General features: G+C 41.1%; 1 protein-coding gene across 23 annotated transcripts in view; it reads right to left on the bottom strand.

Annotated features, from left to right (window-relative positions):
• Positions 1-24009, bottom strand: part of MGA (MAX dimerization protein MGA) — a 169515-nt gene that overhangs the window by 96540 nt on the left and 48966 nt on the right. For 10 of the 23 annotated variants that reach the window (XM_013055439.2, XM_004751159.3, XM_004751164.3 and 7 more), the window contains exon 1: positions 2311-2443. The exons of 2 other annotated variants lie outside the window; for them this stretch is intronic. The gene's annotated coding sequence lies outside the window, so the exon portion shown is untranslated. 11 more of the 23 variants (XM_045067700.1, XM_045067702.1, XM_045067704.1 and 8 more) reach the window with 6 other exon arrangements.

Genomic DNA, 24009 nt, shown 5'->3' with positions numbered 1-24009 from the left:
GGTTTGCCTTCAGCCCAGGTCATGATCTCAAGGTTCTCAGATTTAGCGCCCCTGCCCCCTATTTCAAGGCTCCCTGCTTAGCAGGGAACCTGCTTCTTTTCTCCCTCTGACCCTCCCCTTGCCTGTGCGTGAGTGCGAGAGCTCTACTTCTGTCAATAAATTAAAAGCCTTAAAAAAAAAAAAAAACTTGGATATAATCAGAAAACATAACAGCAAATGGTAGCAAAACCAGTAAAATAGCCAACCACCAATTCTTAACCACTTGGTTGATTTTAATAAGTGAGACTTGCAATCTGTATTAGTAAGCACCTAACTTCAGACCAGACAACATCCTGAGAATTTTATAATCACAATCCTGTAAAGTAAGTCGCAAAATACTACCTGAAATATGTTAGGTTTTAAGGCACAGAACTGGATTTGCCTAAGACATTAAGTCCCAACCCTTCTCTTCCCAGATACCACCAGTTAATTGCTAAGTACAGAAGCATTTTCTATTCCTAGGAATGGTCCCTTAACTATAACTTGGGGTAATCAAGCTCTCAGTTTATGGCAGAAACGGCTAGTAATCAAACTGCCACTCTACCCTAGAATAAGTATGGCAAAGTATCCAGGGCACTGAATTTTCTCAAGTCCTAAGCATGTGTTTTTTGTTAGGTGAACTCAACCCACTTAACCCACAGAACCGCTGGAAACATAACCACTGGGAAGCAAGAAGCACCAGCACTGATCCCATACCCCTGTAAGTGAAAAGGCCTCCTGCTAGTTCCTGCTAGTCCCCGGGAAGAGCAGTCGCCGTCGACTGTGAAGGGCCCAAAATCACCGCTTTTAACTGCAGAGATTAGCTAGCCGACAACCACGTGAAAAAATGCCGCAAAGAAAGCTCTTCCGGAGAAGAGGAGTCCGGACAGATCACGTGCCGCCGGCCGGAACCTGCCGAACGCGGGGCGGGATCCAGTCGCATTCTGTTACCGTGGAGACTACAGAACCAGCCACCCAACCCTCTCGGGCCAGCCCCCTTCCCAGCAGTCGTCACGCCGCCTCCAGGCACTTTCCCTGCAGCCTAGCCGCGGCGTCGTGCCCGTAAAGAAGAAGGAGACCAGGCAGTATTTGCCAGGGATTACACCACAGAAGCCTGAGAACCTTCACAACACCCACGGGGGCGCGCGGGTGGACTCGAGAGTTCCCTTGATCCACGTGTCTGCTCCGGCGACGCGAACCCTGACCGTGGTCGTGGTCTTCTCTCAGAGAAGGCTGTACTTTGATCACTCACGTTGTTCTGCCCTCAGTCACCCTCCTTTAAAACCTCCTTCACCCCTCCCAGCTTGCACCCTCCCCAGGAAGAGGCAACCCCAAGGTTCCAAAAGCAAAGCAAAAATCTTCACGGGAAGACATTACCACTTTCCACTTACAACCCAGTTTGAAACGATCTCTAACTTCTCCATGCTCTTCGCACATAGATCCTTCAACTTTGGTTAGTGTTACTCGAATAGACTGTTATATCCCAGACCCACCTACCACTAAGGGCAAAGACCTCCTTGACAATTTAACAGACGCGGGAAGCCTCATAAACGGAGAACTAGCCAAAGGCTGCCCACAGAGGGGAAGAAAAAAATAACACCTGCTCTTCCCACCTGTTTTCCCCGCCCTCATTTCTGCACTTACTAGCCACCGGTCCTTTGTTTACCAAGTTCCCACTCCTGTGTGGCTCACTTCCTCGCCCTCCTTCTTTATTAAACTCACGCGCGGTCCTGCCTCAAACAACTTGCCCGGAAATTACATGCTAAAAAAGACGTTTACACAGGTGTCAAAACGCTACAACAGCTCCTTTAAAAGCGACGTCAGCACCGTTTCCCTCAGAGTTTTGGAACCCCGAGACCAGAGCTCTAAAATGCAAAGCGCACAAGCGCAGCTCTCGACCTAAAGCCCCGCGCCGCACTGAAAGTCATCACGCTGATAGTACCATGCGGTGCGGCACCCCACGCACGCGAGGGCAGGGCCACGCCAAGGGCGCTTCTCACCCCGCCCGCCTCGTGGCTTCTCTTTCTGGCGTCGATGTTCCCAGTTACTTCGCTGCGCGACGCGGAAGTGAGGCCGGGAACGCGCGCGAGGTGACATGCGCAGCCTCGCTCCGGGGGCCACAGGCGCGCGCCAAAGGCAGCCCCGCGCAAGGCCCGGCCTGGCCGGTGCGTGCGAAGATCGCACAGCGGAACGCTTCTCACGCTGTTCAAATCCACAAGCGCTTCAAACTCTCAAAAAACTCTCTTCGGGCCAGTACTAAAGCGACGCCCTCCACCCAGGCCCGAGAGTTACCGTGCGGGGCGTGGTCGGCTTCACCCGGAGTCCTTCACATCCCGCTGGGGGCGGGTTATTCTGTTCGGTTAGCACACCGTGTGTCCGCTCCAGCTGAAGAGCCTGCGCGCGCACCGGACGTCCACGTCACCGCGCACGCGCTCCGACCCGCTCAGAGCCCGCCGCGCAAGCGCAAGAGGAGGCGCGAGCAGCGCCTCCCTCGCCCCTCCCCCAACACCAGGAGGCCAAACGGCCCCGGAGCAGCGACAAGACCCTTGGGACCCGCCCCTGGAGCTCAAGCCTCTGCTTTTCCGGGTCCAAGAAACCGATAAAAGCCTAATGAAGCTTCCAGAATCAAGAACGGCGAGGGAGGAAGAAGGCACCCCAATTCCCTCACCCTCGCACACGAAGGCTTCGTGAAAACTGTGAAACCTTTGCCCGCGGGCTTTCTCAACTGTGCCCTCCACCGTTTCCCTCGGGCTCCTCAGCGGCCCCGCCCCTGCCGCACCCAGTCCCACCCACATCTGGCTCCACAGCCCCGGGGGCTTCACCAGCTCGTCTAATGAATCCGCGGTCTTCCTCTCCAATGTGCTGTGGGTTTGGATAGCGCTAGACCGTCGGGAAATCTCGAAGAAAAGACGGGTGGTCGAGTCTACAACATCCACGACCGAAGAACACTAGGAAAGTAGGAAGGAGACCGAAAACTCCACTACCAAGAAGGAAGAGAAGAAGAGTTGCCATTAACTTGCCTGACAAAGATGAAAGATGTCCTAATAAAACAGTAAACCGTGGAAACAATTTTTTGCACGACAGAGTATTATCTAAGCTTTAATGCCCTGATCCTGTGTTTTCAATTTTTGTTTATTCAAGATATTTAGGCTATGAAGTGCAAAGAAAAAACTGCTGAATATTATGTCAGGCAGTCGCTGAACAAGTTAACGAATAGCATTTCTCCCAACCAAACATCAAAAATTATTTCTTCCTACCCCTGACCAGCTGCTGCTCCTTCTGAACTGCTAACAGTCAAGTAGTAAAAAGGGACAGTTGTTTAAAATGAGAAAGAAAAGAGGCAAAATAGAAAGCAGAAATTGTGGTCCATGTTTCCAAACTGTATTCTTTCAACTCTTACAAGAATTAGCAAATACTGAGAAGTACTAATTACTTGTTGACCTAATACAAAACACTATATGAAGAAGAATGAGGGGATTGAAAGAAAGGAGCCAAGAGGAAGAGACTTAACCAACAGGATTAATCAGAGCTGGACCAGAAACATGTTAGGAAGAAGGGTCTTATTTCCCTTCATTCTGCTCTTCCTCTGCCACACCACAGGAAGAAAGTGTGATGGAGTTATAGTATGGACTGGAAAATGTGTAGGTTAAAGGTCACAGACTTACGAAGTTGCTCTGAAACCCCCATGCAGGCACTGTCAACAGGAGCATCACCAGTGCAACAAATGAATAATATCCAAAATCCTAGGCAAAACTGAAAAACATAAATTTCTTTAACACCTTCCTCCTCTTCCCTGACCCCAGAAACCTCTCCTCCTGCCTTGTCAAAATCTCCCACCTCTTCCAAGAATGCTTTCCTCTTAGGGTCTAAGGTTTCCTCACACAAAATTAAAGACAGAATTGTGTTGACATTGATTCTAAGATGTAAATGACTAATGACTGGTTAACAACCATACCTAGTGGTAGTTGCATCCCAAAGAAGACGTTGAAATAAAATCTCTCATTGGAGAATCTCAGAGGACACTGTGGAAGACAGGGAAATTGGAGATTTTCTTTTGCTACTCTTCCCCTACATCAAGCAAACATGAAATGCCAGATCTTTTAGAACCACCACCAGGGGCTCTTGATTTCCACTCATGTCATGATCTCAAGGTAGTGAGATCAAACCCCACATCTGGCTCTGTGCTCAGCCAAGAGTCTGCTTGAGTTTTTTTTCCCTCCTTCTGCCCTTCACCCAGCCTGCACATACTCTTTCTCTCTTTAAAAATAAAAGGCATCCTTATATAACCCAAGTTTTGAATATGCCAAGCTAACTAACTGCTAAAGCTGACACTCCTGCATTTTACCTCGCTATTAGGATTCTCTCATTTCAGTATATTAGGCATCCCAACTCCTGGTTCTGGCTCAAGTCATGATCCTCAGGGTCGTGGGATGGAGCCTGCGTAGGGCTCTGCATTCAGCATGGAGTCTGCTGGAGATTATCTCCCTCTCCCTTGGCTCTCCCCCCCCCCCCCCCCCGCTCATGCACACACACATTCTCTCTCTCTCTCTCTCTCTCTCTCTCCCTATTCTTAAAAAAAAAAGGAAAGAAAAATTCCCTCATTTCAGTTATCATTCCTAACCCCTGCTCATCAGCCTAACACAAAAATCTTTCCCTTGGTTTCCCTTGTTTGAGCTTTCAAAAAGATATTTTACTAAATTTAAGGAAGGTAGGGATAGAGAATTCATGGAATATGAACACAACTTTGATCCCAGATTGCTCTATAAACACATAAGCCCTATTCCACTTACATGCACATTTTGTCTATTCAAATATTTGAATGTCTTGTATGTGTTGAGGATAGGGCAAAGACCGGCACTTTTTGCACTGTTCAGATGTCTACACTAGAACTAGTTGGCAAGCCTTAACAGAATCCACCAACAAAACAAACTATATTCCTTATCCAATCTACTCAGATCCCATCAACTCAGTTCCAATATCTACCAGTGACCTACCTCTCTGAAGTGACTAAAATGTTTGGTAATCATCTTAAATCTTTAGACAAAGCCATCACCACACACATCCCCAAAACCCCGGGGTTATGGTCTTATTTACTGTATTCCTAAATCAACACAGTAAAAACCATTCTTAGAATAACAGCTACAGGGGCACCTGGGTGGCTCAGTGGGTTAAAGCCTCTGCCTTCGGCTCAGGTCATGGTCTCAGGGTCCTGGGATCGAGCCCCACATCGGGCTCTGCTCAGCAGGGAGCCTGCTTCCCCCTTTCTCTCTGCCTACTTGTGATCTCTCTCTCTGTCAAATAAATAAATAAAATCTTAAAAAAAAAAAGAATAACAGCTACAGACAAAGTTACAAAACAGGCTTTGCACCTAAATAAATAAATAAATAAACTTTGCTAGCAACAAACTTGCTGGCGTGTGTTAGGCAGCAGGAAAAGAAGAGCAAATCATACTACTTTATACACAACCCCATCCCTGGCTACCATTTAGTACGGCAACTAAAACCAACTCCTCTATCTACAGGCAAAGTATGACTAGCTCCAATATGTGAAACCTGAACTAAGGAATTAAAAGTGGCAAAAAGTCCTATCGTCAAAGAGCCAACAATCTACTCAATAAAGAGCTCTAAAACCTTCCTAACCAGCATAGTAATATGATTAAAAGCATGTTTTAGAAAGTGTTCAGAGAGGTAAAGATGGAAAGAGAGGACAGAATGTGACAGAATGTTATCTCAAGCCCACATAATCACCTTCCTTGCCTTTTGCTAAGATTTTCCCAGATACCTCAAATCTAACTGCTATTAACCCACCTTTCAAGCATAAGTTTCTGTCACTTCCTCAGGAAACTTTTCTTAACCCCCAAGGATCAGATGAGGTCTCCTTTTATTTTTTTTATTTTTTTTATTTATTTTTTATTTATTTTGAGCATAACAGTATTCATTATTTTTTTAATTAAATTTATTTATTTTCAGCATAACTATTCATTATTTTTTCACCACACCCAGTGCTCCATGCAATCCTTTTAATATGCTCTCATAGTACCCTGTATTTCTTCGTAGCACCTACCACAACTCTATTTTTATTTTTTTATAGATTTTATTTATTGAGAGAGAAAAAGAGAGAGAGAGAGAGAGAGAGAATACAAGTGGGGGAGGGGCCAAGAAAGAGAAGCAGGCTCCCCACTAAGCAGGGAGCCTGATGTGGAGCTGGATCCTGGCCCCTTGGGGATCATGACCTGAGCCAAAGGCAGCTGCTTAACTGACTGAGCCACTCAGGCATCCCCACAACTCTACTTTTATAAAACTATGTATTGGGACGCCTGTGTGGCTCAGTGGGTTAAGCTGCTGCCTTCAGCTCAGGTCATGATCCCAGGGTCCTGGGATCGAGTCCCACATCAGGCTCCTTGCTCAGCAGGGAGCCTGCCTCTCTCTCCACCTCTGCCTGCTTGTGTGCTTTCTCTCTCTCTCTTTCTGACAAATAAATAAAATCTTCTTAAAAATAAAATAAAACTATGTATTAATTAATGTCTTGCCCACCAGACTGTTAGCTCCACTCTATTCCAGTGCCTACCACCATGCCTGGAACACAGCAAACACAAACTATCTGTTGAATAAATGAATATGAAACCATAGGTCCCAGTTTTCAGGCAAGTCCAAATACCAAATACTGATTTACTGTCAATAATTTGGGATTTGGAAACAGGACCTATATACATTTAACCACACTCACGTTATATATGCAAACAAGGATTCTGCTTTCCAAAGAGGTACAGTTTTAATTAGAAAAAACTAGTACCACTGACTCTCATCACAAATTATTTCTCCTTAAAGAAATGGATAAATATTATTGACAGATACTTGAAGAGATAAGAATATTTTCCTAGGAAAGTCTAATAACTTACTACTTTTTGCCTGAATGACTTTTGACTGAATATTTCTTAGAAAAATCAACAAAGGCAAACAGATTCTTTGCGTTGTAAGAAATATTATGATTCAATAATTTACCATATGGTAATAAAAGCAACAAGCTGTAATGAAGACTGCCATCTGCATATACTCATCTACAAGAAAAAATCAGTAAATATCTTCAGAATCAAAGGATACCTTAGTAACAGTATCTTTTCTGTTTGTTTTACTAAGACCTCAAAGAAAAATGTCAGAAATCAGTAACATAAAGGAAGTTTAAAAAGTTAGTTCCAGGGGCGCCTGGGTGGCTCAGTGGGTTAAGCCTCTGCCTTTGGCTCAGGTCATGATCTCGGGGTCCTGGGATCGAGCCCCCCGTCGGGCTCTCTGCTCAGCAGGGAGACTGCTTCCTTCTCTCTCTCTCTGCCTGCCTCTCTGCCTACTTGTGATCTGTCAAATAAATAAATAAAATCTTAAAAAAAAAAGTTAGTTCCATATGAATTACAAAATAAAAAAGAATAGGTCTAAAAGAAACATGAACAATGAAAGCTTTCAATGTACTACTGAACCCTTAAAAGAAACATCTTATCTAGAAAAGCATAAAAGGAAAAACAGGAAGAAATTTACCTAAGCTGAGAGCTGCACAGAGCTTTAAAACGCTCATGAATGGGGACGCCTGGGTGGCTCAGTTGGTTAAGCAGCTGCCTTCGGCTCAGGTCATGATCCCAGCGTCCTGGGATCGAGTCCCACATCGGGCTCCTTGCTCCACAGGGAGCCTGCTTCTCCCTCTGACTCTGCCTTCCACTCTGTCTGCCTGTGCTCGCTCTCACTCTCTCTCTCTTACAAATAAATAAATAAAATCTTTAAAAAAAATTAAAAAAAATAAAAAAAAAAATAAATAAATAAAACGCTCATGAATGTATAAAAACAGAAAGTAGAACTACTGGCCAAAGATGAGCACTGGGAAACAGCAAGTAACCTTCAAGGGTAGAATCAGGCAAAAATCAAGATGCTTATAACAAAAAAAGAGACCGAAAAATTGTCCACAAATGCATATGAAAGAAGTCATGCCTACTTTACAAGAAGGACCACAATGCTTCATGAAAATGAGTGATAGTCAACACAACAGTTCCTAAACTACTAGACATCACAGATCAGTAAAATTTAGTTGACCACCATAACATGACCACATTTTTATGTAACAAAGTATACCACCTACTATTACCATTCTTTCTTTAAATGGTGGATATTTTAGGGGCTTCTGGGTGGCTCAGTCAGTTCAGCATCCAAATCTTAATTTTGGCTTAGGTGATAACCTCAGGGTCCTGGGATCAAGCCCCACATCAGGCCCCCCTCTCAGCAAGGAATTTGTTCCAGCAAGGAATCTGCTCATCTCTCTCTCCTTCTGTCCCCCACAACCCGACTCGCTCACACACTCTCTCTCTCTCTTTCAAATAAATAAATAAATCTTTTAAAAATAATGGATATTTTAAGACCAAAAATCTAGGCAGAACGCATCTCATAATGAGTAATACTCTTTTATTTTGAATATATTTAGATTGATGAAAAATCTACTACATTGTCCTTCTTTCATGATATACTACTGAAATCTTTGCAGCAGCAGGGCACCTGGGTGGCTCAGTCGTTAATCACCTGTCTTTGCCCCAGGTCTGGCCAGGGTCCTGGGATAGAGCCCCATTGAGCTCCCTGCTCAGTGGGGAGCCTGCTTCTCCCTCTCCCTCTGCCACTCCCCCTGCTTACGGGCACTCACTCTGTCAAATAAATAAATAAAATCTTTACCAAAAAAAAAAAAAAAAAAGCGAGAGAGAGAGGGAAGAAAAGAGAACTTTGCAGCAGGTATTTAGAAATAACAGCTAGCCATATATACATAGCAAGTCTCCCTAGATAGCTAAGATTTGGTTTCTGAGAAAAAATAACGTATAAAGGCATAGGACAGGGTATAAGTCAACTTGCCAAGAAATCAAGAGTCAGCCTCTCCTTGTCAATAATACAGGAGAAAGGACGTTAGCCAGGAGATACCCCAAACCAGACTACAGGGGATACTCCAATTCAGTCTAAAGAACAGCCACATGATCAGCAAGCAATTCTGAGCGTGTGCTAGGGATAGAGGGAGGAGGCAGGTTTCTAAAAACAAGATGATAGCTATTCACTCTAGCAAAATTTTAGAATCTTGATAGGGCTATGTGAGAACAATGTAGTGAAACCAAGAATCAAAGTCAGACTGAGTGACTCTCCCAACTAATAACTGCATAATTAAAAACTGGAATACATGGTAGCTCATTGTGGCAAAAACACAGGTAAGTCAAGCTACACTTACTTAGATTAAGCTGGGCTCCAGGCATATCAGACATAAAGGAAAAATGGTGAGGGGGAGGCCAGCACTGTTTTATCTGAAAATTAACCTATGGGATTTTAAATATGACTTAAAAAGAAACACCATAAAAGGATTTTTTTTTAAAGATTTTATTTATTTGACAGAGATCACAAGTAGGCAGAGAGGCAGGCAGAGAGAGAAAGGAGGAAGCAGGTTTCCCGCTGAGAGAGAGCCAGATGTGGGGCTCAATCCCAGGACCCTGGGATCACGACCTGAGCAGAAAACAGAGGCTTAACCCACTGAGCCACCCAGGTGCCCCATAAAAGGATTTTAAAACCTTTACCTTGACTAAAAATGTTAGCCATGATCTAACCACTGGGGGGCAGGGAACACCTGCTAAAGGACAGGAGAAAGCAGTACTGAAATAGAGAATATAAAGATTGCTCAAGCAACTTGAACCCAGTACATTATCCAAATTACCTACGTAGAGACCATAAATTGTACAGATTATACAGGGACAGTATTTTTCATCCCAAAACTAGTTCCACCCAACATTCTCTGGGTTATGTAAACACAAATAAATAAGGATACAATCAATTCAATAATACTTGTTAAGCACTAATTAGACACTGAACCAGGTTTAAGGAATGGATAAAATTAACTCCCTTTATGAAGCTCAAGTTCTATATAAAGAGATCGGATGATAACACTGCAATACTGTTGGTAGCAGTTTAGAAAAAGCCTTCCAGGAACACTGTAGAACACATAGAACCTAGGTAATCTAGGAAGGTTACAAAAGAAGAGTGGACTTTTGAGCTGCGTCATGAAGGAGAAATAAAGTTAATGAAGGGAGAAAAGGAGGCATTGCAGGTAGCATCTACACAGTAAACAAAGAATACTTATTATCCAGAATTTGGAGATACAGCTGCCTTTATGGAACAATGAAGTACAAGTCAATGCAACAGGTAAGACGAGTATTATTCAAAAGTAACCTACCCCATGAAATGGAATTGGACACTGAGGAATTATTTATTCAATCTACAACTCCATGATGCTCATGATATATATACATGCACTCATTTATTTTTTATTCAAGTATAATTAACACACTATATTAATGCTGTATTAGTTTCAGGTGTGCAATATAATGATCAACAATTCTATACATTTCTCAGTGCTCAACAAGATAAATTTTTTTTAAGATTGATTTATTGATTGATTGATCAATTGATTTGACAGACAAAGATCACAAGTTAGCAGAGAGGCGGCAGGAGCGGAGGGGAGGAAAGCAGGCTCCCTGCTGAGCAGAGCACCTGATGCAGGGCTGGATCCCAGGACCCTGAGATCATGACCTGAACCAAAGGCAGAGGCTTAACCCACTGATTCACTCAGGTGCCCCCAAGATATTTCACCCATCCCTGCTTCTGGCAACTACCAGTTTGTTCTCTGTATTGAGTCCATTTTGGGGGGCACCTGGGTGGCTAAGTGGGTTAAGCCTCTCATCGGGCTCTCTGCTCAGCAGGGAGACTGCTTCTCCTTCTCACTCTCTGCCTGCCTCTCTGCCTACTTGTGATCTGTCAAATAAATAAATAAATTCTTTAAAAAAAAAAAAAGAGCATTTTTTGTCTCTTTTTTTTGTTCACTTGTTTTGTTTAATTCCAGATATGACTGAAATCATATGTTATTTGTCTTTCTCTGACTTATACCCTCTAGGTCCATCCATGTTATTGTAAATTACAAGATTTCATTCTTTTTTATACCTGAGTAATATGCAATGGCGTGTTTGTGTGTGTGTGTGCATGTTTGTATACACATGTATACACCACATCTTCTTTATCCATTCATCTCCTGAAGGACACTTGATCTCTACTCTGTACTGTCAAATATTTACCAGGGTATAAAGAAAAGGAAAGCTATAGAAGCACAATGGAAGGAGGAACTGTCACTGAAGGATCAAGTACGGATTAGTGTTAAATAAAGGATGTCTACAAGTTAACAAAGCAAAGAAGGCATTCTAAACAGAACAATTTGTACAAAGTCACACTACATAAAAGAAGAGCGAATTCATAAATTCCTCAAGTTAAACATTTACTGAGCATTCACCACCCACAGATCTTGGAACACAAAGACAAGACATTCCCACTCTCAAGAGATTGCAATCAATTACCAGACAACCAATTATCATATAACCAATAATCAATAAAGAAGCAAAAACTAAAGAATCCTATTAGTAAGGACAGGCTCTCTCTGCCCGGGGTACAAAGGAAGCACAGCAAAGGGCAGCTCAATCAGACTAACGAGATCCAAAAAGAATTCCCAGAGAAAATGAAAAATGAGTAGAAATTACCAAAGTATCAAAGAGCAGAGGCAGGATGGGCACAAAAGAAAAGCATTTCAAAGAGAATGTAACCTATGTAAAGACAAAGGAACAAGAGAGGGAACACATTCAGGGAGCATAATAACTGTAATATGGCTACATTAAAAATGCCCAGGATCTGTGGAGGAACAAAAGGCAAAGGGAGCCAAATTATACAATACACTTAGCAATCAAGAGTTTGAAATTCATCTTGTAGAAAAAGAAGAGCCATTCAAGGGATTCTAAGAAGATATATGACATACTCAAACCAGGTGTTTTAAGAAAATTACCTGTAGCCACTGCTTAAGATGGTGTGGACCATGACAAAACTAGAAACCAATCAGACTTCTCTCTGCATGCACATAGTTGCTCATACCAGAAACCTAGCCATTCTTGATACCTATCTCTTCCTCATCTGGCTCCTGTATCTAATCAGTCACCAAGTGTTCTTATTGATTCTACATCCTTGACCTTCCAGACCATGATATGCTGTCAAAACACCACATACCTGCCCTTATTAGAATTTACCACAGGTCTAATTTTTATATTTGTATAATTCTTTCATTGCTTTATGTCTCTTGCCCATCCCACCAACACTACAAACTAGACTATAAATTAGGAATTGTAACCTTTTTAAATTCTACATTGTACCCTCACCACCTATTATGGTATCTGGTACTTAGAAGCTCTCAATTTAAAATGTTTTAAATCCAAATTTTTCAGGGTACCCAGGTGGCTCAGTCAGTTAAGCATTTGTCTTCGGCTCAGGTCATGATCTCAGGGTCCTGGCCTGAGTGGTGCTCCTTGCTCAGCAAAGAGTCTGCGTCTCCCTCTCCCTCTCTCCCTTCTCTCCATCCCATACCCACTTGTGCTCTCTCTCAAATAAATAAAATCTGAAGGAAAAGACCACAGACCTGTAAGGAGTCCATGGAGGAGGTCTGGGTGGGGGGCATGAACACCCAAAAAGGGTATGCAAAATTTGTTTAATCTATGTACTTCTCTGGGAAGAAGGATATAGCTTTAATCAGATTCTTAAAGAGATATGTAATCCCCCAAGTATTTAGGAACCACTGATCTGAGTGGAAACATCTAGTAGTCACTTGGTGATAAAGGTGTGATCTTTAGCTATATACAATGTTTCGGGAAATAACCGAAGTCAGGGATCTGTAAAAGTTTGTCCAAAAACATATAGAGAGTGACAGATCAGGAGGGTTGAGGTCAAAACACTGGGAAAATAGACATTTACAGGATGAGTAGTAAAAGAAGACTCTAGGAAGGAGGAGGAGAAGATGTCACAGAGGTAACAGAATATAGGTGAGCATAGCATCACAGAAGCTAAGGAGGAAAGAGAGTCTCAAAGATTATGTCTCAAAGCAATCAGTCAACAGAGCCTAATGACTAAGGAGTCAACCAATGAAGAACAAACAACAACAACAAAATGTGTCCAAGGAACTACACACAGTTTCATAAGTTCAAAATACAAAATAGAATAGTACATAGTGAGAGAAGAAACTTCCAGTTATGGAATGAGTAAGTCACCAGAATAAAAGGTAGAGCATAGGGTATATATTCAATGATATTATAATATACTATAGCTACAGATGGTAGCTACACTTGTGGTGAGCATAACATAATGTATAAATTTGTCCAATCACTATGTTGTATACTTGAATTAAGGTAACATTTTGTGTCAACTATACTTCAATAAAAAATAAATAGCCCATGAACAAAGTAGACCAGAGTAACAGGACATCCTGAAGACCAGGAAGTAAACGAGTATCAGGGTCTAGTGCTCTAGAGAGACTTATACTGAAGATACAGACTGGGAAATCACTGATGTATTTGGAAGAATTAAAAGAAATGAAGTTGGGGTGCCTGGGTGGTTGAACAGTTGTCTACGACTCAGGTCATGATCCCGGGATCCTGGGACTGAGCCCCGCATCAGGCTCCCTGTTCTGCAGGAAGCCTGCTTCTGCCCCCGCCTCTGCTGCTCCCCCTGCTTGTGCTCTCTCTCTAAAATAAATAAAATCATTTAAAAAAAAATAAATGAAATTGTTCAGGAAGCTCATCTGGTAGTGGGGCTCTAATCTGGAATCCGTGAATGATCTTGGGAGAGGATGACCTATGAAACTCCCAAAATTGTGAGAATTTTGTGTAACATATATATGGTAGCAACTTTCTAGAGAGAGTCCATTAAGTTTTATAAGACTTTCAAAGGGGTGTGTGACCCCCCAAAAAAGTTAAAAACCACCAGAGCGGAAAAAGAAAACAGGAGGAGCTAGAGAGAAAATAACTTTGGAGAACGTCAACATATTAAAAAAACCCTGAAGTTCAGGACACCTGGGTGACTCAGTCGGTTAAGCCTTCAGCTCAGGTCATGATCCTAGGCTCCTGGGATGGAATCCCACATCCAACTCCTTGCTCAGCAAGAAGCCTGCTTCTCTCTCCACCTCTGCCTGCCACTCTGCCTGCTTGTGCACATTCTCTCTCTCTCCCACCCCCCTCTCTCTGACAAATAAATAAATAAATAAATAAAATCTTAAAAAAAAAAAAAAACCTGAAGCTCATCAAATGAGATAAACAAATCTAAAGAACTAAAAGTAGGGGTGCCTGGGTTGCTCAGTGGGTTGGGCCTCTGCTCAGGTCATGATCTCAGGGTCCTGGGATCCAGCCCCACATCAGGCTCCCTGCAGGGAGCCTGCTTCCTCCTCTCTCTCTGCCTGCCTCTCTGCCTACTTGTGGTGTGTGTGTGTGTGTGTGTGTGTGTGTGTGTGTGAGTGAAATAAATAAATAAATAATCTTAAAAGAACTAAAAGTACCCAGGAAGAGAGGCAGTCTGCATGGAACTCAGAAAATTTTTTTAAATGGTATTATATACACTATATAAGTATTTCTCAAACTTTTTGTAATTTGGAATGAAAAATACATTGCTAACCAAAGTACACACAGATTATGAAAATAATTTTCCAATAACCTGGAATGATCACAATACAACATTTACTTGCTAAAATGTTCATCTCTAAGAACAGGGGAGAAAAGACTGGAGTTTATAAAGAGTAGGTTATTTAAGGTCCTGGACTTTTATTTCTGACTTTTAGTTGTTTTGCAATATTGCTGGTATTTAGACATTTATCTTTAACTTAACTTTTTCAGTAATTATATATATAAAAACTTTTTATTTTTATTATTTTTTAAAGATTTTATTTATTTATTTGACAGAGAGAGATCACAAGTAGGCAGAGAGGCAGGCAGAGAGAGAGAGAGGAGGAAGCAGGCTCCCTGCTGAGCAGAGAGCCTGATGCAGGACTCGATCCCAGGACCCTGAGATCATGACCTGAGCCAAAGGCAGCGCCTTAACCCACTGAGCCACCCAGGCGCCCTAAAAAAACTTTTTAAATTGTTTTTTTCTTTGAAGAGCCAAAACTAAAATGTCCCCTGGCTTCCCTATTTCACTAGTTTTATATATCCCTGACCTCTCACTACTAGAAGAAGAGCAAAAGAGATGGGAGGGTAGGCAGATAAAGATTTAGCAGGAATACAAGAAACACCAAGGGCACAAAGATTAACAGTTCTTCTCTGAGTAGGATCTCTAAAGTGCAGGCCCTAAAATTGCATAATTTAAGTAATTAAAGCTTGAAAAAAGGGTAACAGCAGATACCCCAAAGTGGTTACATGATGTGGTAAAGAGCAAATATTTTAGAGTCCCAATAAAACCCAACTCTACCACTCCTGATTGTGTGACTTGGGTAAATTACTCAATTTCTTTGTGCCTCAGTTTCACCATCCTAATTTTTTAAAAGATTTTATTTATCCATTTATTTGAGAGAGAGAGTACATGAGCTGAGGGAGGAGCAGAGGGAGAGGCAAGCAGACTCGGTGCTGAGAGTGGAGCCCTACACAAGGTTCAGTACCACAACTCTGAGATCACAACCTTAACCAAAACCTTGAGTCCAACACTTAACCAACTAAGCCACCCATAAACCCCCCTATATTTTAAGATTTTTTTACTTATTTGATAGACAGAGATTACAAGTAGTCAGAGAGGCAGGCAGAGAGAGAGGAGGAAGCAGGTTCCCCACCCAGCAGAGAGCGCAATGTAGGGCTCGATCCCAGGACCCTGAGACCATGACCTGAGCTGAAGGCAGAGGCTTTAACCCACTGAGACACTCAGGTGCCCCCAGACACCCCTATATTTGCCTGATGACTAAGCACTCAACACAGTATTTAAATTCACAGGAAAACACAGTCAGAAAAATTTGGAAAATTTAAACAGTAGGCCATATCACAGCTGAATTTCTTCACAAAAATAAAAATGAGTATGCAATCAAAGTAAGCTTCTGAATGGCTCATTTGTTAGCCAAACACGAAAAGTATTTTATCAATAGCAAGTTAATTAAATCATGTTTATAGAAGCCAAAGAAATACATCTAGAAAAGTAAAATTTATTTAAGATCATAAGCCTAATGGTAAGGACAGTTGCTCAAAAAAAAGTATTATATCAATTAAGAAAGAGGGTGCCTGGAAGGCTCAGTCCATAGAGCATATAAATCTTGATCTCAGGGTCAAAATTTCAAGCCCTGCAGTGGGTATAGAGATTACTATTAAATCAGTCAATCAATCAATCAATAAAACAATCTCACAATATCAAGGCAAATGATTTTGAATGTTTCCTTGGCTCTTGATGAATCGATAGGAGTACAAATATTTCTCAGTTATTACCGTTTGAGAAGCTAATACAAGTTTGAACTAAGTAATTATAATTAGCCTAAATAAATAATCTGCAAGGAACAACAGACAAGATGATTTTCAAAGATTCTGGGAAAACACTAATTCAGTGCAACCTAAGGTGGAATCTGCTATGATGTGTTAAAACTGATAGTGGTCAAAATACATATGGGCAGAAAATAAGTCTTAATTAGACAAATTTATAAAGTTCATGAAAATGTACGGTGTTTAAACAAGTCTATGGTTATTCATTGTAATATTCATCAGAAAACATCTATCATGTGTTACTCAACTAGTAGTGTCAACAGTTAATTCTTAAAAAAAAAAAAAAATTGGGGATGCCTGGGTGCTTAGTCAGTTAAGCCTCTGCCTTTGGCTCAGGTCATGATTCCAGGGTCCTGGGATCGAGTCCTACATCAGGCTCCTTGCCCAGCAGGGAGACTGTTTCTCTCTCCACCTCTGTCTGCCACTCTGCCTGATTGTGTACTCTCTCTGATAAATAAATAAATCTTTAAAAAATAAAAAGTTAACTTTGCTCTCATGGACTTAAGTGTCCTTGATTCCATTAATTTTTGCCAGAAATAGAAGATGTATATTCTGATTTGCCTTACCACTAAGAAGACGGCAAGCTTAGCAGAGAAAATTTTATTGCAATTTTTCTAGCTGAAATTTTTCTGAATGAAAAGAACTACCCTCAACCACTATTACTGAACACTAAAATAGCTTTGGAAATTAACTTTTTTTATAGACTGGATAATGTTTCTCAATGAAATCAACCTAAAATCAAAAGGCAAAAGTGATCATGTGCAAAACTTATACTGCAACCAAGTCCTTTAAATGAAAACAAGGTTTGAATCACAAGTAATATCAAGCTACATACACACACGTTGTCAAGAGTTAATATGCAAGATGGCTACTCCCATACCTCACATCTGTTAGAATGATTAGCATCAAAAAGACAGATAAAAAATGTTGCCAAGAATGTAGAGAAAAGGGAAGTCTTGTGCACTACTAGTGGAACAATAAATTGGCAAAGCCACTATGGAAAACACACTATGGAGGTTCTTCAACAAACTGAAAACAGAACTACATATGATTCAGCAATTCCACTTCTGGTTATTTATCTGAAGGAACTGAAATCACTGTATGGATGAGATATCTGCACTCCCATGTTCACTGCAGCATTATTTACAACAGCTAAGACATGGAAGCAACCTAAGTCTTCATCAACAAATGAATAAAGAAAATGTGATATATATTTGTGTATGTATACACACACACACACACACACACACACACACACACACACACGTAATGGAATACTATTCAGCCATAAAAAAGGAAGAAACCCTGCCATTTGCAACAACACAAATGGACCCTGAGGGCATTACACTAAATGAGTAAGTTAGACAGAAAAGCAAATACTGTATGATCTTACCTATCTATGAAACCTTTAACACACACACACACACACACACACACACACAAAACACCTCATCGAAAAAGAGACCAGATTTGACATTACCTGGGCAAGAGAGTTGTGGGGCTAGTGGAACTCGGTGAAAGTGGTCAAAAGGTGCAACTTTCAAGTTATAAGATAAATGAGTGCTGGGGGAATATAATACACAAGATGACTATAGTTAAAATTGCTATTTGAAAGTAGCTCAAAGACTCAATCCTAAAAGTTCCTTTCACAAGTAAAACAAAAAGAAAGAAAGAAAAAAAAAAAGACTTTCTTTCCCCCATTTTCCTTTTTTTTTCTATCCATATGAGATGGTGAATGTTAAGTTACCACTGTAATCACTTTACAATGTATGTAAGTCACTATGCTCCACAATAATAGTGCTTTATGTCAATTATATCTCAATAGCGCTTTATGTCAATTATATCTCAATAAACTAAAATGGGAAAAAACGGTAAAAAAGATGCCATTCCTATACAAATTTGTAACAGATCTATGTTACAAGTTCAAACTATGGTTTCAGCAGTGTTTTCAGACCTTAGTACAACTGAAAGTGTATTTCCCTATTTCAAAATCTATTTACCTATGCCTATGCAGCTGAAGGTTTCCACCTACTCTTAAACTGAAGTGATTAATCTGCAATTCATATCAAAAAGGCAAATACCAAGGAGAAAAATCTAGCAATTCTCTATACGCTTTCCAAGCAAGTACATGCTCAATGAGAAACATGTATCAGTATTTGGCAGTAACTTTCTATGTAAAAGACATTTTCAAAGATGAAATACAGGGGTGCCTGGGTGGCTCAGCTGCTTAAAAACCCAACTATTTTGGCTCAGGTCATGATGTCAGGATTGCTGAGATCAAGCCCAGCAACTGGCTCCACACCCAGCATGAAGCAGGGTTAAGATTCTTTCTCCTTATCTCCTAAAAAATACACAAAACTTCAAACAGATCAACAATTAACAGATGAATATTTCCAATCAGTTCTGATGCTAAGGAATGTTAATTTTGAACATCAAATAAAATGTTAACCTCCCCGCCCCCCCAAAAAAATCCTCTATTTTTCTCATTAGTAGATATGTATTACCAAAAAAAGAGGGAGAGATTCTATTAATTATATTTTGAAATTCATTAATAAAAATATTTGTGGAAATTTGCTTTTTTTTTCATTACAAAAGTACCTACACAATACCCTATTTTGCCTCTTCTCCCACAAAGCCTAAAATATTTACTATCTGGTCCTCTACAGGAAAGGTTTGCTAATCCTTGGGTTAAAGCATCTTTAACCGATAGCTACATAGCCTTAGACATCAATTAACTTCTCCAGGTCTTTGTTTATTTATTTATAATATGAGAGGAACTGAACAAAATCTGTATGGAACTTTACAACTCTAATATTCCAATTCTAATAGTCATTTCATGATGGGAGCTTATGCCAGTTTATCAGGTATGAAGAAATGTCCTACTACCCAAAGTATGAAGAAAATACTTTATTAAATCACAGAAGATCAAGTATACTGGCTATACACACGCAGAAGAATGAAGGTGTACCTCTATCTCATACCATATGCAAAAATTAATTCAAAACAGATCAATAATCTAGGGGCCCTTGGCTGGCTCAGTCAGTGAAGCATGCCACTTGTGATCTGGCCATTCTGAGTTCGGGCCCCATGTTGTATGTAAAGATTACTTAAAAAAATAAAATCTTCAAAACAAACCAATGATCTAAACAAAAACACTAAAATTACAAAACTTTTTTAAGAAAACAGGGAAAATCTTCATGATCTTGGTTGGGTTTGGAACCTATTATGATATTGAAAAGACAATCCACAGAATGAGAGAAGATATCTGCAAATCATGGATACTGGATTAATACCCAAAATATACAAAGAACTCTTACAGTTCAACAACAACCAAAAAAATTCAAGCCAATTCAAAAATGGGTAAATGACTTGAACAGACAGTTCACCAAAGAAGATAAACAAAAATGATCAATAAAAGCAAAGGAAATATGCTCAAAGTCATTAGTGATTAGGGAAATGCAAATCAAAACCCCAGTGAGATGCTACTTCCCTCAGACTAAGATGGCTATAATTAAAAAGACAGATACTGGGGCACCAGAGTGGCTCAGTCAGTTGAATGACCCACCGACTCCCGGTTGCGGCTCAGGTCATAATCCCTGTGTCATGGAATCTGAGCCCCATGATGGGCTTTGCATTTAGCAGGGAGTTTGCTTTAAGATTCTCTCCCTCGGGCGCCTGGGTGGCTCAGTGGGTTACGCCGCTGCCTTCAGCTCAGGTCATGATCTCAGGGTCCTGGGATCGAGTCCTGCATCAGGCTCTCTGCTCAGCAGGGAGCCTGCTTCCTCCTCTCTCTCTCTCTGCCTGCCTCTCTGCCTACTTGTGATCTCTCTCTGTCAAATAAATAAATAAAAAATCTTAAAAAAAAAAAAAAAAAGATTCTCTCCCTCTACCCCTCTCCCCACTCATGCACTCCCACTCTCTTGCACTCTCTAAAATAAATAAATAAATCTTTTTTTTTTAAAGCAGGTGGGCCTGGGTGGCTCAGTCAGTTGAGCATCCAACTTTTGGTTTCGGCTGGGGTTGTGATCTGATAAGAGATCACATAGGAGTTCTCATAAGAGAGATCAAGCCCAGCACTGGGGGTCTGTGTTCAGTGGGGAGTCTGCTTAGAGATTCTCTCCCTCCGTCCCTCCCCCAACTTGTGCTCACTCTTGCACACTCCTCTCTAAAAAATAAAAAAAATTAGTAAATCTTCAAAAAAACAATAAATAAAAAAAGACAGATACTTATAAGTGTTGACAAGAATGTGGAGAAATTAGGACCTTCATACTGTTGGGTGAGAATGTAAAATGGTGCAGATGCTTTGAAAAAGTTTGGCAGTTCCTCAAAAGGTTAAACATGACCCAGTAATTCCACTACTAGGTATATATTCAAGAAAAATGAAAATATTTTCACACACACACACAAAAAGTACATGAATGTTTCTATTAGTATTATTTATAGTAGCCAAAAAGGAGAAACAATGCAATTGTTCACTAACCAAAGAATGGATAAACAAAATATGGTATATCCAAACAACTAAATATTATTTAGCCACAAAAAGGAATGAACTACCAATACATAGTACAACATGGATAAACTCTGAAAACATTGTAAGTTGGTGCCTGGATAGCTCAGTGGGTTAAACCTCTGCCTTCGCCTCCGGTCATGGTCTCAAGTTCTGGGATTGAGCCATGCATCGGGCTCTCTGCTCAGCAGGGAGCCTGCTTACTCCCCACCCCTGCCCCCTGCCTCTCTGCCTACTTGTGACCTCTGTCTGTCAAATAAATAAATAATATCTTTTTAAAAATTAGATGTGAAACTCAATCACAAAGGACCTCCTATTGTATGAACCTATAGAGACACAAAGTAGAATACTGGTTGCCTAGGACTGAGGATATTACACCTCAGCGTCCTGGGATCAAGCCCTATGTTGGGCTCTCAGCTCAGTGGGGAGTCTGTGTCTCCCTCTCCCTCTGCCTCTCCTGCTTGTACTGGCTCTCTCAAATGAATAAAAAATTTAAAAAAAAAAAAAAAAGAACCTTATTCCCATTAGCAGTCACTTTCTATTCTCCCCTTCCCCCATGCAATATCCCCAGAGGCAGAGGGAGACACAGACTCCCCACTGAGCTGAGAGCCAGATACGGGCTCCATCCCAGGACCCTGAGATCAAGACCTGAGCCGAAGGCAGGTGCTTAACCATCTGAGCCACACAGATGCCCCATAAGTTTTCTTTTTGATGTTATGAAAATGTTCTAAATTTGGGGGTAAGATTGGGTACACAACTGTGAATATACTAAAAACCACTGAACTGCATACTTTAAATGAATTTTATGGTATGTGAATTATATCTCAAAACTTCTGTAAAACTCACATAAGTCTTATAAATAAATGAACAATATACTAGTGTCACAAAATTAAGATCTGAAAGTCATGTAGTCTTAACTACAAGAAAAAAATTACAACACTTCTCTAGACTGAACTTCACTCACTCATAAATTCTCATAGTGATTTTAAGGTTAGTGAGAACTTCAAGACAACTAAACAATGAACATCCTCAACTCCTTGGCTTAGCATAAAAAGACCTCAATACTCTGGATTTATCTTTCTTTCTCATTAGTACTATATGCTGAACTAAATATGCCCCACACTTTTCTTACCTGAACCTTTTGCATATACAATTTCCACTGCTTTAGCATCTTCTTACTGTCTTCATTGTCTATCATATCAACATCATTCTCCCTACTCTCCTCATACAGAAACCCTCTCATTCTTGTGTGTGTGGGTGGGTTTCCTTTTTAATTTAAATTCAATTAATTAGGGTACCTGGGTGGCTCAGTGGGTTCAGCCTCTGCTTTCGGCTCAGGTCATGATCCCAGGGTCCTGGGATCCAGCCCTGCATCAGGCTCTCTGCTCAGCAGGGAGCCTGCTTTCCTTCCTCTCTCTCTGCCTGCCTCTCTGCCTACTTGTAATCTCTGTCTGTCAAATAAATTTCTTTAAAAAATTAAATTCAATTAATTAAGATGTGATGTATTATTAGTTTCAGAGGCAGAGTTCAGTGATTCATCAATTGCACAGAACACCCAGTGCTCATTCCATCAAGTGTCCCCCTTAATGCCCATCACTCAGTTACTCCATTCTCACACCACTTTCCCCTCCAGCAACCCTCAGTTTGTTTCCTATGCTTAAGAGTCTCTATGGTTTGTCTCCCTCCCTGATTTCATCTTGTTTTATTTTCCCCAGTTTGCTTCTCTTACTAACCAGAATCATGCTGTATGTGTCTTTGATGCGCTTGTTAGAGATATTCTCGGCCTAGCACATTACATGTTATATATTCCATTATATATTCCACAGAATTAGTGTCACTGTTTGGGCTTTTATCCATTATATATTCTTTTATCCATTATATATTCCACAGAATTAGTGTCACTGTTTGGGTTGCTTCATTCTGCTGTAATAATTATGTCCACTTTTGTGCACAAACTTGAGTACAGGGCTGGAATTTGAGAGGAAGAGTGTAAGTTTGAGCCCTTGGCAATCTGAGGTGAAGGTGTGTTGACTTGGCACTGAGCAGGTGGCAGGCTGTGCATGGTGACTCGGTCAGGAGGGTGGCTGGACTATGAATTTGGGACCCACCTGATGGCATGTGTGACAGGGATGTGGCTGGTTTTGCTTTTAACTTTTGTTTTCCCAGGAAACTGTATCTCTCCTTCTATTCTAAATGAAAGCCTTGCTGGATAGAGTATTCTTGGCTATAATTTTTTTCCTTTTAGCTGCTAGAATTTATCATGCCGCTCCCTTCTGTCCTGCAGAGTTTCTGCTAAAAAACCCACTGACACCTGTATGGGATTTCCCTTGTATGTCACTGCTTTCCTTTCTCTTGTTGCTTTTAATTTTTATTTATTTATTTATTTGACAGATAGAGATCACAAATAGGTAGAGAGGCAGGCAGAGAGGAGGAAGCAGGCTCCCTGCTAAGCAGAGAGCCCGATGCAGGGCTCGATCCCAGAACCCTGAGATCATGACCTGAGCCGAAGGCAGAGGCTTAACCCACTGAGCCACCCAGGCGCCCCTCTCTTGTTGCTTTTAAAATTCTCTATTTGTCACTACTTTTGGCCATATTATTTACTTCTGTCTTGCTGCAGACCTCTTTGGGTTGGTTTTGTTGGGGGCTCTTTGTGCTTCCTGGATCTGGATTTCTCTTTCCTTCCTCAAACTCAGGAAGTTTTTAGCTATTATTTCTTCAGGCAAATCTTCTGCCCCCTTTTCTCACTCTTCTCCTTCTAGGATTCCTATCATGCAACTCTTATGCTTGACAGTGTTGCTTAGTTCCCTGGGTCTATTCTCATTTTGTGTTTTTTTTCCCCCTCTCATCTGCTTAGCTTGGTTACATTCCATGACTCTGTCCTCCAGGTGGCTCATCCATTCTTCTACTTCCTCTTGTATGCAATCCAGGTGGTCTATTTTTATTTCCATTTAAGGAGTCCAACAGCTCTAATTGGTTCTTTTTTACATCTACTATCTCTTGGTGGAGGGTCTCATGGAGGTTCTGCACTCCTTTCTCAATTCTAGCGAGCATCTTTATGAGCATTACTTTAAATTCACAATCAGACATATTACTCATCTCCATTTTGTTTAGGTCTCCTGCTGTA

The sequence above is a fragment of the Mustela putorius genome, unplaced genomic scaffold, assembly GCF_011764305.1.
Source record: "Mustela putorius furo isolate JIRA1106 unplaced genomic scaffold, ASM1176430v1.1 tig00003898_pilon_pilon_pilon, whole genome shotgun sequence".
Taxonomy (NCBI): Eukaryota; Metazoa; Chordata; class Mammalia; order Carnivora; family Mustelidae; genus Mustela; species Mustela putorius.
This window is presented reverse-complemented; position numbering and strand designations above follow the sequence as displayed.